This window comes from Cetorhinus maximus, chromosome 35 (genome assembly GCF_964194155.1).
Source record: "Cetorhinus maximus chromosome 35, sCetMax3.hap1.1, whole genome shotgun sequence".
Lineage (NCBI taxonomy): Eukaryota > Metazoa > Chordata > Chondrichthyes > Lamniformes > Cetorhinidae > Cetorhinus > Cetorhinus maximus.
The window spans coordinates 10,751,351-10,764,328 of record NC_135913.1 but is presented as its reverse complement, the minus strand read 5'-3'; the positions used below and the strand labels follow the sequence as shown (position 1 = coordinate 10,764,328).

General features: G+C 47.3%; 1 protein-coding gene and 1 non-coding gene across 2 annotated transcripts in view; one reads left to right on the top strand and one right to left on the bottom strand.

Annotated features, from left to right (window-relative positions):
- LOC144672030 (NACHT, LRR and PYD domains-containing protein 3-like) overlaps positions 1-12,978 on the bottom strand; it is a 977,887-nt gene that overhangs the window by 319,291 nt on the left and 645,618 nt on the right. The gene's annotated exons all lie outside the window — the stretch shown is intronic.
- trnai-aau (transfer RNA isoleucine (anticodon AAU)) lies at positions 1,152-1,225 on the top strand. Its single transcript has one exon. It is a non-coding gene; the product is annotated as a tRNA-Ile (tRNA).

The window sequence follows — 12,978 nt, the reverse complement described above, 5'->3', positions numbered from 1 at the left end:
CGGCTAAGTATGCATGTGGCTTTTTTTTCAGGAGAGAAACCTGGTTCCTACAAATCCATCTCCCAAATACTCTTAACGCTGATGTTTTCAGGATTCACGTCGGTGCACGGGCGCTGTTTTAAAGGTAAGTTCTCCATTGGCTCTGCCATGCAGCCCGATAAACAAATACCAATGATTTTTGCAGCAAAACAGTGCAATGGATTTGAAAACTTTGCATTCTAACTACGCGCCGTTGATTGGTGACACATAACCTCCTGGGCTCAGAAATCAATGCCGCCCCCGTCTAATTCCAACCAATCTCGAACGCTTCGTTATAAAGACAGCCAGAGGAGGGTAAACCCGAGGCAAAACAAGATTGAGCTCCCCCCAACAATGTTGTTCTGAGGCTTGTGAAGCGGCGCTGCTGCATGACTGTTAATCAAATAAATACATCAATCACAGCGGCAGTTGGCCTGTTACTTACCGCTTTCCCAACTTGTTCTGATCGCCTCAAGTCATCCATTGAGGGCCATGTGGAAATATATTTCAGTTCCCTGACATTGCAACTCCCGTGAATGATAGCACCAAATGTAAATTTCAACAGGCACTCGGTAATTTCTTGTTGAAGCCCCCGTCGTGAGTTTGCCCGATTGTGAGCAACTTCCTCCTAATTCGCCATGAAATCCACACGCTTCAATTACCAACATCCTGGAGATACAGCAACATTTCCACACTATTTTTACTTCAGTGTTTGAAGTGCTTAAATATTTTATTTAATTTAGCATCGTTCCGAAGGCAATTGTGAATGAGCAACTTGCACTGGTCCATGCGCGATATGCCCACACCCCATGAAATAAATAGAAAAGAGATTGCATAGATACCAGCCTATTGATGACGGGAGATTTTGCAGCTTAAGGTTGGCTTTTGACAGCTTATTTTCATCATTGACAAGAAGGAGAACGTATCTGACGCTGAACAGCTTTGTGAAGATCGGATCATTCAGCAGCTCTGGGAGAAACAGACACTCACAGCTCGCTGGTAACCTGAACTTTCAACTGGGCAAATACGAGATTTCCAGCCTGTGCGCGATCAATCAGCGAGGAAGATTGCGGAATCCTCCACTCACTGCCCGTTAAATTTAAAAACCAGATACTAGGGAACCTGCACCAGGTGGCCGGTTAGCTCAGCTGGTTAGAGCGTGGTGCTAATAACGCCAAGCTCGCGGGTTCGATCCCCGTACGGGCCAACGTATTTTAGTCGACTTAGAAGTAATTAAAGCCCGAACCCGGTTCAGTTGTTATTCCGACGCTGTCACATGGAAAGAGCGTTTCGAAAAGTTCTTCTGCAGCGTTGCAGGCTGTGTTTTTTTCCATCCATGCTTCTTGCTTCTTGAACATTTCTGCCTCTAGTTCTGACAAATCCGTCCTTCTTTTAACAATTCTGTGCCACAAATTTGTTGGCGACAAGACAACAAAGCTTTGCTACTGTACAACGGAACACTTGCAAACGACGCTCTGCTCAGCATCTCTGGGGCAAATATATCCTTACAGCTCCCGGGTAACCTGAAGCTTTGACTGGGCAAAAACGAGAGTTCCAGCCTGTGCGGGATCAGTCAGGGAAGGAAGAATGCTGAATTCTCCACTCACTGTTACACTGAATTTGAAAAGCATTTGATCAAACTAGGAAACGTGCAGCTTGGCGACCAGTTAGCTCCGAGATAAAGGCAAAATGCTGCGGATGCTGGGAATCTGAAACAGAAACAAAACATGCTGGAAAAACCTCTTCAGAGTCATACGGACTCGAAATGTTAACTCTGTCTTTCCCTCCACAGATGTTGTCAGACCTGCTGAGTTTTCCCAGCACTTTCTGTTTTTGATCAGTTAGCTCCAATGGTTAGAGGATGGTGCTAATAGCGTTAAAGCTCACGGGTTCGATCCCCATTGAACAACGAGATAAGGGAGATGTGTGGTAATTCTGTCCCGATTCCAGTTCAGTTGCAGTCCTTCTACTGTTCCATTGTTCGAGGTTCTGTTGTAATTCCTATACTGTCACATCGGAATAGGATTTCGGATAGGACCGTGTTCTCCTGCGGCATCGCAGGTTGAGCCTTTTTCTCTTCCACGCTTCTTGCCTTTGGAAAATTTCTGCCTCTTGTCCTGACAAATCTGTCCTTCTTTTCACACTTCTGTGCAATAAACCTGTCAACATCATGGCAACAAATATTTTCTCCTGTACAGCGGAACACTTGCAGACGAGCAGTGACATCGCTGTTAACTGTGCCCATACCTGCCGTTCGCTGCAATGCTGCAGGCAAATTCACTCGAGACAACTTGCAAGTGTCAGCGCAACCAATCATACTAGCCTACCATAAAGTGATTGCATTGAAGCTATCAACAGTCCTCTACACGACAACAATAACTCGCTTCACAACAATTTCACGCAAATACTGCATCTGTCAGCAAAGTCTATCCATTATCAAATTTCTTAACAGTCAGTCAGCTGCTGGCGAGGCCAAAAAAACATTTGCTGCTTCGAGATATCTTTTAAAAAAGCAGCACAATATACTCCTAATGTGTTGTTAATTATTCTCAAACATGACCGGAACGAAGTAAAATACTGAACCGCGCAACGCCTACTTCATTGCTGAGCTACTTGTAAGCGACGGATAAACTAGGTCGCTGAGAAACCAATGTTTTCCCGTCTAACTTGTGGTAATGCCAATCTCTCTCAGACATTCTAGCAACGAAATCACCCAGCAGAGGGCAAACCCAACGCAAAAGAACTGTGAGCTCTCCCCACGGTTTAGTAGTTTTGCTGTATGCCTGTTACTGGGATAGATTTATAAATCACCGAGGGCAATCGGCCTGTTATTTGTTCTCTCATTTACTGGTTCCGCAACTTGCTCCAATCGCCTAAAGCCGCTGATTGAGAGCCAGGTGGAAATATCTTTCAGTTTCCTGCACTTCCAACTTCCCCGGCTTTTACTACCAAATTTAAAATGCAACAGGCACTCGGTCATTTCTCGCTAAAGAACCCCTCATAATTTGTAAACACTGTGACCGTCTTACTTCTCATTCGCAATTCAGTCCCAATTCCAAGCTTCACTTGCATCATCCTGAGGACAGGGCAACATCTCAAAACGAATTTTACTTCAATGTTTGACGTGCTTTCACTTTGTAAATTTAGCAATCCTTCCCAAGGCAATTTCGGATGAGCAACTTATGCTGGTCGTGGAGGCATATCCATATCTCATGTAATAAATAGAAAAAGAGAGATTGGATAAGATATCAGCCTGTTGAGGGCGAGAAGTTTTTCAGCTTGAGGTTTGCTTTCGGCGGAATATTTTGAACATTCAGAAGGGGAGCGCTGATGTTGCTGAACAGCTGTGTGAAGATCGGGACAATGAGGCAGGTCTGGGGAAACTCATTCCCTTCCAGCTCGCTGGTAACCTGAAGCTTTCAATTTACAAATACGATAGTTCCAACGTTCCGGCTGGTGCGCGGTCAGTCAGCAAGGACTGAGTGTCGATGGTCCTTGGGTCGTTCTTCGGTACCATTCCAGACACAGAATCCGAGTGACCCCCGCCCCCTGCTGCCTTGATACTGTCTCAAAGAAGTGTACTGGAAGGATATTGAGCGTGTGTTGTTTTCATGTTGTGAAAAAGTGTCTGCATGAATGATAGGAAAGAATCAAGGTTCATAATTCTCAGTCGGAGCACATCTGAACATTCCCCCTACATACTGTGATATTTTTCTGGCTGTCGCTATCACTGACCTCGTTTCCCTCTTTCTTACGGCGAACCTATTGACAATCATGATTATCGCCAGAAGAAACTGCGGCCTTTCCAAATGTATCTCTGTCTATATGGTGTCTGGAAACAGCAGATCTACTGTTCATGTTCTTCATATATTAGAATAGCAAACTTTCAGCAAAGTCTTTACACATTAATTCCTCTCCAACACTGTCATTGTTATGGCTGTACCAAACTTTAAGTTGAGCAGGCACTCCGTCATTTCGCGCTGAAACACCCGTCATAAGTTAGCACTGAAGTGGCCGCCTTACTTCTCATTCGCAAATTAGCTCCATTTCCAATCTTCAATTGTCACTGTCACTGTCAGCGATCTATGGCCAGAATTTTAAAGCAAAGTATGTCACTGTGAAAACTGCTACAGTGAACATAACAGCGGTCTCTGTGCTGATCTATTGGGAGAATATGCCATTCTGATTTGCTTAGGAACACAAATGTTCATTTTTCAGCAACTGAACAAACTGCAAAAACGGGTGATCAACAAACTGATCATTAACAATGTTCACTAGTGTTCCCGCCCTGGCGCGGATTTTGTTTCCATCGTCTTCCAGTTTAGCGGACTTTTCCCATGTTTTCAGGTGAAGTTCCAGGCAGCAGAATTTTGGATGAGCACAGGTATGTGTGGGGTGGAAGATGGGAGGCCGGCCAAGGGAACACTGGAATATTCAAGCCTAGAGTGAACAAAGGTATGGATGAGGGTTTCAGCAGCAGATGAGCTGAGGCAGGGCCGCAATTGGCCGATGTTTAGAATGTTCAAGTACTGTGTGTTCATCTGATAACAGCCTGCCAGTCTGCCTAATATCATGCAGTTTTACCAGAGATATTAGGTGTAAAATGGGAACAGCGTCAGCCGTTATTGTTCAATATTAGGATTGTTACTGTGTCTGTATCTCTGGAACATTATGTCGCTGCGGGACTTTTCACATTTCACTGCAACCAGAAGCTGACCAAAATGTCCCAGACTGTGGCCAAGGACTGAGACCCTTTAAAGCTGACATTTGCCCCTTTAGCTCGTCCAATTGGGATAATTCCCTGCAGGACATTTGCTGTTCATGAACCATTAATATCAATAATTCCTGGCACTGGGTTCACTGAGAGGGATGAAGAGTCAGTGAACAGAGCGGAGTGTCACAGCTGTTCTGTTCCTGACTCTCCCCCTCCCGGTCTTTTAGTGAGGATCCGGTCTCCCAGGAAATGTGTTGTCCCCAATTCCGCCCGATTCCCGTCTTTTAACACTGAGAGAGGTGACAGCTGTCAGTAACTCCTGTATCGGGATCCTGGTGAGCTCATTGTGGTTCAGTGTTTAGACAACACAATAAGAAGGAAAGTTCATGGAAACCATGATAACTCAGATTCAGGAGGGGATCAGACACGGGGGCAATGGGCGCTCTCTACCTTCTGATTCAGGCTCCTGAACGTTGCGGAAAAAGAAATGATATCTGTTGCATTGTTGATGTTGTGGTCGGAGGGCCTATTAGATGAGGCGTTTTACTTCCCTGTGTCGTGCAAGGTTATCAGAAGATTGTAGGCTGGAGTCCTGCAATTTGTTCTATGATCATTTGACGCAGATAAATTGCCGTTTACAGAAGTTCTCGCACACTTTGTGTGTAGAATTCTTTTTTCTAATTCCCTCGGTAAAAACTCTGGCTTTAACTCTTTGACGGTGGCACTGGGTCCGAGATTCCCAGTCAGCGGAAATAGTTTTGAGCTGATCTTACTGGTTCAAGGTTACAAAAAAATGCATCGAATCCCTCCTGCAATCATGAGGAAAGATCTCGGTAAAGGAATAGTCAGTGGGTTAAATGTAGGGACTGAGCTGTGGTTTGGTGTCGGGAATTGAAGAGGGTTAGGAGGGAGTTCAAGAGACAAACAGAGTTACAGAGGAAGAAAACGGAAAGATTGGCGACGAGGAAGAGAGAGGAATATGAATGGCCTTCACCATCTTTCAAATTTTACTCAATGAAAGATCAAAAGAGAAAATAACATCTGTGCCAAGGAACTGCTGTTAGTGCAGAGACCAGAAAATAGAACTGGAATTAAGAGAATCATCGTGTTCACTGAGGGAGAGGCAATGGGATTAGAAAGGAAATGTTACGAGGGGGCGGGGATGAATGCCAGGATCCTGAAATGCTGCCGTCCAAAAGCAATGGAAATAAAGGGAAAAATACGTTTAATAAATTACTAAAATGGTGGCAGATGTTACAATGTAAGTTACTCTGTCATGTTACACTCACTGTTTACAAGATACTCCTTTACTGTCAGATTACCAAATTGCGCGTTTACTGTCAGATTATTAATGAATTCTGCCTCGTTAGTCATTACTAATTACTAAATCGAGTGTGGCCGGTTCCTCTCGGTTTTAATATACCTTCTTTTAGCAAGCTGTCCTGGGTTCAAGCTGTCTATTCGCTGATTTCACTGAAATTCCGATTCTGACCAGTTGAAGTGAAAGAGCCAGCGTCGGGTGTTCGGACACATAGGGAACGGTCGACTGACTTTTGGTGCGAAGGGCCTTTCCTCTCAGGGAACTTTAATATTCCGGGATCTCAAAAAACTACCGCTGTTCCTGAATCTCCCTGTCGCTGAGACCAAATCTTTATCTGCACTCTCACCGGCATATCAACCAATGCCCAAGACATTTCGTGTGTTTCCTCTTAATAAAGATAACAGGACGATGCCTACTCTCCGTCGGGGAATTGAACCCCAGTCTCCCGTGTGACAGGCGGGGATACTAACCACTATACTAACGAGGAACTGCTGAACTTTGGCACAGAGTAGAGAAACCTCTGTGGGGTTAACGTCACTCAGTAACAAATGAAAATGCTGAAGTGGCAAAATATGGGACTGGAGGGGGCTTCCATCAGTTGTTTCCGAGACTTGATTGAAGTCGCTGTTGTTCAATTGCTGTCAGGAACTTATGATGCTTAATAACCCACAAATTGATAGATTTGTAGAATGAAAGAAATTGAATTATCCTCCGATCAGCACGTTCATATCGTGAAGGATTCCTCTTTTGTGTAATGTCTCGGTTTAGCAATGGGAAAATCTGACGGCCAGTGAGATCCGCGGATGTAACACTCACACCAAACTTCCAGGGAAGTTGCCAATATGGGGAATTGTCAGTAAATACGCGGCACACGCCTGTGCTCAATAATGCGCACCACTGACGAAAAAATGTAAATCCTGTACCTGCAGTGAAAGTCTAGGAGAGTTCAGAGACAATGAAAATGTCATCAATTCAGGTTATCTGTTTTGTGGCAAATCCTGGCAAAATAACACTCCTTCTGACCCCATTTTGGGATTTATTTTTCCTCTTGAAACATTTCCCGACCAGGAACCCAATGAGGGGAAAAAAATACCCAAATGTTAAAATGAAAGCTGAGTATATTTATGTTCACCCTGCAGTGACGGGGGGATCCCCCCGCCCCCTCTCATTATTGGGTCCAGCCTCCTGCTGGGCCGCCGTCTTGCATTTGTGCAGCAGCTGTTTATTATTCGGTTCAGCTCTGTCTCTCCCGTCACTGGCTCTCCATCCTGTCGATGGTGCTGTCTCATGAACTCCGAGAAGGTAACGCATTCGCTTATTAAAATCACAAGACAGAGGCTCTTTGAGTGAAACATTTGGACCCAGACCGAGTGTTTAGTTCACCACCCAGCAGCTCCTGGGAATTACATGCACTGCATTCAATTGCTTTACAAATAACTGGTTACTGATTGATATATGCACTCATCCTTGACTGTCTCAATGACCTTCAAGGGTAAAGGCTTCCTCCCGTCTGCTGTAGAAGCTGCGCCCCTGCAGCTTGAGTTGTGCAGGACATCACTAGTGAAGAGTGCATGTACCAGGCGGCTTATAACCAGGTTTCTCTTTTCTAAATTTTTCAGAGTCTCCAATTGTTCCGGTGCTACAAAACACATTTGACGATGTTGCAGTTCCACCTTCTTGTGCCCAGAGTTCTGAAAGTTAGGGAATTAATTTGAGACCCTGATAGTCCGATGGCTGCAAATGTGTGTTGCTGCTAAAATACGATGGGATGTGAAAAGTAGACAATGTGATTTCATTTCCTGAGTGAATTGTACTTGCCTCAAATTTCCTTTCCCACACCCATTCCTCAATCCTGCCTCCAGCAGGTATCCTTTGTGTGAAAATGGATTCTTGAGGGCCCTGAAACTTTGTAATTTCGGCATTCATGTGTGGTTGATTGGCAGTTACCCCCTGAGGTCTGCATAATGCTGGGAATAACTGCTGGTCTGTTTGCAAAATATTTTTTAAAATGTTTCAATGATGGACATTGAACCATCATAAAGAGCGAGTCAAAGCTTGATCGCTGCGATTTCTCATTTAAATTCCCAACCCGGAGACAAGAATAACTCAAAGCTTCGAGGCTGAACTAGGCAGGCCACTATATGCCTTACAGAGCGGTAGAACAAGGACTTTCTTCATTCTCTCAAATGTAACATCCCTGACAAGGCCGGCATCCCCATCCCTTGAGAATGGTTAAGAGACAACCACATTTCTGCAGGCCAGACTGGGTAAGGACAGCAGATTTCCATCCCTAAAGGATATTTATGAACCTGATGTTTTTTTACAACAACCGATGATAGTCTAATGTGAGTCAGCATTATTTAAATTAGTTTTATATCCCAGAATTTCTCAACTGTTTTGAAATTCGATCAGCTGCCGTACTTGGATTTGAACCTGTATCCCCTGAGCATTAGCCTCTCTGGATTAATAATCCAGTGATATGACCAGAGAAAAAGGCCAATTCATTGATGTAGCCCCCATTCTCTCTGATCCATTGCTTGTGAGCATATTCTCGGGAAAGTCGAGGGTGAGAACATGATGTGACCTCTCAGTTTGACCTAAGTTCACATAATGGAGGGAGGGTTCCACAAACACTCACCCACTTTTCATCTTCAGACCTGCTGTCAATTGCCACTGACCTTCCCCTCCAATGGACCAAAAAATGTCCCGCATGAACTTTCCAGGATTCACAGTTTCAATGGAAAGAGGAAACTCGCAGAATACTTTATCTTGCTCCCCAGACAAATCCAAGGGCTATAAATTCTGCAACGTGGAGAGGGCGGAGGGGCGGGGATCGCTTGGGGATGATCCACGTGAATTTCACTACATTCAATGGCAGAATCTCTATTCACACAAATCTGTTTTCAGGCGCCTCAAACAATTCATCATAATGTGCAGGGACCCGGCAATCACACACTGTACAGGAAGCTGCTGATTTGTGGGAGGCAGCATGGGACAGGGAATTCTTACCCAGCTTGTCACACAGAGGACATGCTCGTACCTTGGTCCAGCTGTTCAATTGGGCCCGCGGTCTATCGTTCTCTATACGCCGGATAACATTCTCCTACCTCAGGGCTTCCATTTCAGCCTGTCACACTTGCTGTCTGACCACTGGAATGTCTGGATCTGGGTAAAGTGGTGTTCGATCTGCGATGCTGGAACTTGCATGTGCATTACACACCCATGTGAGTTCAGCTGTTACCAAGTGAAGTCCAGCAGAATGTGGCTGTGAAAGCAGCTGGTGATGGGCTCTGTGTCTCATTGGCCTGATGTGGCTGTTTTCATTCTGACCGGGGGCTAAACGTTGAGTCTCAGCCTCCTGCTGCCTTTCCTCCTTCCCTCTGGCTGCCTCACTCGGCTCCTTTCCGCTGTCACTGTACAGAGTGTCGGTTTTCACCAATGCTGACCACCGCTCGGTGCCGCTGGTGGAGGTTGACACGGTCCTGGCTGTAGGTGGTTCCTCCTCCTCCTCATCCTCCAGCTTGGCCATTAACCCTGCAAACAGCAGTCGGCTAGTCTGCAACCCAGGCCCGGGTGAATGTCACTGCTTTCCCTTTCCCTGTGGAGGGCCAGCACCATTGCCATGGAGTCCAGCAGCAGGAGGCTGCACACTGCCCTTGGTCTTCACATTCTTCACCTTCTGTGCGATCGCTCCTGCAGCCCGGCCAGCAGCAGCGCCCAGCTGCAGGTCCACAGTGTGCTGGGCGGCTTTCAGCTCCTTCTTTAACTTGAAAAAGTGATATTGCAATGTCTCAGAAATCAGACAATCACAGTGAATGGGGTTGATTTAAAGGATTCTGTCTATCATATTTTCTGCAGCTTTTAGTATCTGCCTGTGTACCGGCGCCATGATCATTGCTTGTGCTGCGCTGTGCAGACAAGAACGGAAATCATGTACCTGAGTTCATTATAAAATGTTCGCCTTTGACCTATACTCGCCCGTCCAAACAAAGGATCGAGGAAACAATGGCGCAGAGTGAATTTCCACCCCGGTTTCTGGCCGTTTTACACTCGACATTGTTTGGCAGGTCCCCAGGCCGCTTCAATTCCCTAGTCTTTACCCCTTAAATGGGCTTAAGTTCATTGTGGCCGTCTGTGTGTAACAAGAGAGGAAAATGAATAACACATCTTAACGCTTATTTTCAAAACTTTCTCCAAGGTCTTCCCTTGTCCCTTCCATTTCTCCAGGCCCGTTCCCCCCTTTCTCTCGATCCTTCTGGTCGCTCACGGCAGACAGCAGCTCAATCCTGGTCAGCAGCTCCGCGATCCAGGAAACCAGACATAACTATTGGGTCACTGCGGCTGGATCTGCCGGGGGCGCCGATTGCTCGGCAGCAATAAGGTCACTGATGACCAGACGAGAGGTCGTGATGTGGCCGAAAGCGATGGTAATAAAAGCGGACAAAGCCTGAAAAGTACCAGCTGAGGGACTGAGAATAGCCAATGGTCAGAATGGCAGCAATGGTCAGTCAGAAAAGACTGAAAATTAGTGGCGGGAAGCAAATAGATCTCGGAACACCTTATGATAAGGATTGGTGCGGCTAGACCACTTTGTGTGATCTCTATAAGGATGCAGATGTTTCTAAACCCTTTTCAACCAGGTGTAATTATTGGAAATTAAGCTGGATGGAAACACTCTGTCCATTCTAAACTAAGTTAAAGAAAACATCTCTCTGTATCCGGGGATGGGACTGAGAAAGGCGGCAAAAATAACGCTTGAATGAAGCATTAGAACAGGTGAAACAGATAAAAACATGTAGCGAGTAGCATCTCCCGAATGTGCTGGGGTTTTGCGGGTCTCCTTGGGGTGAAAGAAAAATACTCTGTGTTTTCCCCTCTCCACAGATGCTGCTGGCCCTGCTGAGCTTTTCCAGCGTTTTCTGTTTTTGCCCCTTGAGGTGGGGACTGACCTGTGGTCATTGTTTCTCTGCTCTCCATCCAGAAAGCAGGGAGTCCAATTTCTAGCCCAGGGTGCACCATGCAGGCTGACTCAGCACAGGGCCGAGTGCTGCATTACTAGTGGCCTCATCATGTGGAGGAGGTTTCAAACTGCAGCAGCCATGTGCCCCGTCTCCCTAAAGATCACATTCGGAGGATGAAGCAGAGAATTCTCTCAAGGTGACGGCCCTTACTCTCTGAAATGTCAGATTAACGGGCCAATTATTTCAAAGAAGATCCGTAAAAAATCAGGATAGTTGTTTTAAGCCAGTTCATCCCCCCTCTCCCCCTCACCCTCACCCCCTGCTCCCAAAATAAAACATCTCCATGTCTTCCTGGTTTCCCCCCTCCCCAATCTCCATGTCTTCCTGGCTTCCCCGCTCCCCCATCTCCATGTCTTCCTGGCTTCACCACTCCCCCATCTCTATGTCTTCCTGGTTTCCCCCCTCCCCCAGCTGCATGTCTTCCTGTTTTCGCCCCTCCCCCATCTCCATGTCTTCCTGACTTCCCCCCTCCCCCTTCTCCATGTCTTCCTGGCTTCACCCCTCCCCCATCTCCATGTCTTCCTGGCTTCACCCCTCCCCCATCTCCATGTCTTCCTGGCTTCCCCACTCCCCCAACTCCATGTCTTCCTGGCTTCACCCCTCCCCCATCTCCATGTCTTCCTGGCTTCCCCCCTCCCCCATCTCCATGCCGTCCTGTCTTCCCCCCTCCCCCATCTCCATGTCTTCCTGACTTCCCCCCTCCCCCATCTCCATGTCTTCCTGGCTTCCCCCCTCCACCATCTCCATGTCTTCCTGGTTTCCCCCCTCCCCCATCTCCATGTCTTCCTGGTTTCCCTCCTCCCCCATCTCCATGTCTTCCTGACTTCCCCCCTCCCCCATCTCCATGTCTTCCTGGCTTCCCCCTCCCCCATCTCCATGCTGGCCTGACTCCCCCCTCCCCCATCTCCATGCTGGCCTGACTCCCCCTCCCCCATCTCCATGCTGGCCTGATTCCCCCCTCCCCCATCTCCATGCTGGCCTGACTCCCCCCTCCCCCATCTCCATGTCTTCCTGGCTTCCCCCCTCCCCCATCTCCACGCTGGCCTGACTTCCCCCCTCCCCCATCTCCATGCTGGCCTGACTCCCCCCTCCCCCATCTCCATGTCTTCCTGACTCCCCCCTCCCCCATCTCCATGTCTTCCTGACTCCCCCCTCCCCCATCTCCATGCCGTCATGGCTTCCTCCCTCCCCCATCTCCATGCTGGCCTGATTCCCCCCTCCCCCTTCTCCATGCTGGCCTGATTCCCCCCTCCCCCATCTCCATGCTGACCTGATTCCCCCCTCCCCCATCTCCATGCTGGCCTCACTCCCCCCTCTTCCCCAATATCACAATAATGGTTTGTATTCATCACTCCTCCCTCTCTCGGGATCCACATGTTTCCGGCCTCACCCTTCTCCCGATCCCGCTTTTAGACTTTTTGGCTGCTCCCGGCTCGGGCCTGAGGCTCCAATCTCTCGCATTCTCGGCTCACTCTCGATCCACATGGAACTGCTTCACTTTCCGATCACAAGCAGTAATGGGGCACACACTAGCACAAGAAGTGGAAATGCCCCTGGGAGCAGCAGGTACTGGGGGAGTGGCTTCTGGGCCACACAAAGGAATTTTAATGTGACCAACTATGTGTGGCCGGGAGGAGCAGAGGCCTCTCCTCTGATACCCACATTCCCAGGTATAGGCTGCATTCCCACTTCCTGTCCAGAGCAAGGGAGGATTAGATAATGATTGGAAAACAAACAACGTGCAGAGTTACAGGGAGAAGGCAGGAGAAGGACACCAGGTGATTTAAATCCTGTATAAATTATGGTTCATTCTGCTATCGCTTTCAAACTTTACCGGGCGGGAATATCTCACCATTCACAACATTCCCTGAACAGGAACATTTTAGTTCAGTCTTTATCTGGGT